Source organism: Rhincodon typus, chromosome 11 (genome assembly GCF_021869965.1).
Source record: "Rhincodon typus isolate 14 chromosome 11, sRhiTyp1.1, whole genome shotgun sequence".
Lineage (NCBI taxonomy): Eukaryota > Metazoa > Chordata > Chondrichthyes > Orectolobiformes > Rhincodontidae > Rhincodon > Rhincodon typus.
Window position 1 is genome coordinate 38097994 of NC_063342.1, and position 3320 is coordinate 38101313.

Sequence of the window (3320 nt, forward strand, 5' to 3'; positions counted from 1 at the left end):
AACTGGAAACCCTCAGCAACTCAGGTAGCATCTGTGTAATGAGAAACAGAGTCAAATACATTCCAAAACCAATGAATACTTTTCTTTGCTTTGTGAGTTGCATGCAGCACTGGCATGGCCAGCTTTATTTGCCACTCTAAATTGCTCTTGAGAAGGTGACCACCTTCCTGCGCCACTGGAGTCCATGTGTTATAGATATATCTACGCTGCTGGTGAGGAGTGAGTTCTAGGATTTTGACCAAATGACAGCAAGGGTACTATGGATGGTGAGTGACTGAGAGGGCAACTTGCGGGTGATCTCTGCTGCACTTGTCTTCCTAAGTGGTAAAGGCCATGTATTTGGAAGGTGTTGTTGAAAGAGGATTGGCGAGCTGCTGCAGTGCATTTGTAAATGGCACTTACTGCTGTCACTGCGCTGGTGGAGAGAGGGAATGTTTAAAGTGATGGATTATTGCAGATCACGGGCTTTCTTTGCTTGGGAATATTGTCAAGCTTCTTGAGTATTTTGGAGTTGCACTCACCCAGGTAGTAGAATGTAATGCATTGCACTCTTAAATTGTGCCTTGCGGAGATTGTGGACAGGCTATGGGTTAATTACCACTTATCAACCTTGCCACCTGTCTGTCCTGCCTGACTTGCTGATTGTTTCCAGTATTTTCAACTTTTAAGGCTGATTTCCAATATCATGGTATGTTGCTTTGATTTAACCACCTGGCTGATGATTGCAGAACTCTGATGTCCATGGGATTATTGAGAAATACTGAAGAAGATGGATCTGCAGCAGTATATTGTCCATACAGATAGACATGAGACGAATACCTATAGTAAAACAGACCCTCTAGTTGTTCTTTAAACCTGTTTTTCATTGCACATCACACTTAAGACCTTGTAATATACAAGAATTGTTGAGGGAAAACTATTGAAGTTAAATTAATAAGTTGTTACAATTTAGGTTTCTGCCCTAGTCAATCAACTTGATCATCTTATAGGAGTCTTGTGCTTGGTATATTACCCACTACAGGCTAATACTTCATATAATAGCACTAATTATATTTTATTTTCACAAAGGATAATGGGAAATTTAGCGTGTAAGAAGTTTTGACAAAATGCAGCAGGGCATAAAATCTACAGGATTCTATGAGCAAAACAGGAAACATTGAAGAAACCAGTCAGTTGGAGGAAGGCAACATGGTAAAGGATATTAAAAAATCAGGTGGAAGTGAAGTTTTTTGCACAAGGCAGTTGTTTTGATGTGAATTATGTAGTCAAAGGAGAAATTTACATGGCTACGGGAAAACAGCAAAGGAATAGGATAACTAGATAGCTTTTCATAAGTGTTGGTGTTGATGCTGATGCAATGGACTAGATGGCCTCCTTGTGTGTTGTATGATCCAAGTCTTCTATGAATTCAGCTGAGTCAGCTTACAGACAATATGGTCTGAAAAGTAATGAAAGAATAAATTAGATCATGTCAAGACTATAGTATTGGCTAGACGATTAATAGGAGGTACATCCGTTTTGAGATGATGGGAAAAATACTCATAAAGTACTCAACAGGATTTCAGGTGAATAATGTAAGGAATAGAATATGATGACATGAAGACTATAGATAAGAATATGGACTTCCACAGGAATTTAATTACGTCTAAACAAGATACTATCATCAAAGATTAAAATGTAAGGAAGTAGTGCTATCCTTTCAGAGGGGGTTGTCAATTGATTGTATATAGGAGATAGAGAATGGAAAGGGAATCAAATTTGATTGGTGGCTTACATATATTGTCCCCCTGAGATTTGCACTACAGTCTCAGCATTTTATAACATATGTCAATGACTTGATGGGCTTTCAAAAATTAGATTAAAAAGGAGCCCTATTTACACTGTAGGAATATTATTCCCTTGTCCCCCTTACCTGTCTTCTCTGTTCAATTAGAACCAGGGTACTTTATATCCCCCATGATTAATATTCTACATTTTGTATTCAATTCCCTAATTTTTCTGCATATTTTTTCCTTTGCTTCCCTTCCACAATTTAGTAGGCTGTAAAGTACACCTTGCAGTGTAGCAGATCGTTTGTTATCTTTAATCTTTATCCAAATGAATTCTACTTTTTGTTTTGTTGACAGTTGTGTTCCTTTATTTCTCCTGTCATTCTATTATCCCAGGAAAGTAAATCTACTCTGTTTTCCCATTTTCCTTCTCTATCCTTTCTGAATAGGTTATACTTTGCAATATTTACTTCATTGTCTTGATTTTCCTGCATCCATATTTCAGTAATCTCTACTATGTCAATAATCTCTACATGGTTGCCTCCAGTTGTTCTGTTTCACTACAGACACTGTGTGCATTGCTTTTAAAAACATTAATTATCTTCTTAGAATCCAGTTCTATAACACTAATTGAGGTATTAGGAAGAAAATTAATAGTGCGGATACAGAGGGTTTCTGAACAAGAAAGCATAATCTTAAAATTAGAGCTAGTCCATCTGGGATCTGTAATATTTTTCACATAAAAATTATATTGGAAATCTGGAATTACTTCCACAAAAATCACTTGAATTGTTCAAACTGATGTCAACAGATTTTTTTGGTTAGGTAACAAAATAAGAGACAACAACAACTTGCATTTACATGGCAAAGTTAGTGTAATAAACTGGTCCAATGGTCTTCAGAGGAATGGTATCAAACAAACTTTAACACTGGAGAAAAAGGTCTGTGACAGAATGAAGGCTGGACAAGATTCTACCACAGACCCTCTCCTTTGTTCTTCTTACCTGTGTCCACTGACATTAAAATGCATAAATTTCTATTTCTTTTCAGGTCTCATGAAAGGTCACTAGCTAAGATTTTAGATTTATTTCTCTCCATAGATGCTGCCTGAGCTCCTGAGAGTTTCCCAGCCTTTCTTATTTCAGATTACCAGCATCTGCAGATTTTTGCTTTTGTAACTTTAGCAAAATATCCAGTTAAGAAAATATTAGGGTGGTTGACCTCAAACTGGCCAAAGGCTTGTTTAAAGGAGCATCTTAAAGAAGAAATAATGGAAAGAAGTATAAAAAGTCACAGCAAAGGGCTGGGTGATGTTATGAATATTCATTGGGCGAGGTCTCCCAGTCTGTTACAGTTCCAGGTGGGATACCAGATGGAGTTAAAGCACCATGACCTCATGCATTGGCAGAACAGAATTGAAAGGCTGGATGGACGACCACTGTTCTGAGCTTTCTTTTTCTTGCTCTTGCCCAACCTTTTGCAAACTCCAACCCTGCTTCTTCTCAATTCCGAGACAACAAGGTGCAGGGCTGGATGAACACAGCAGGCCAA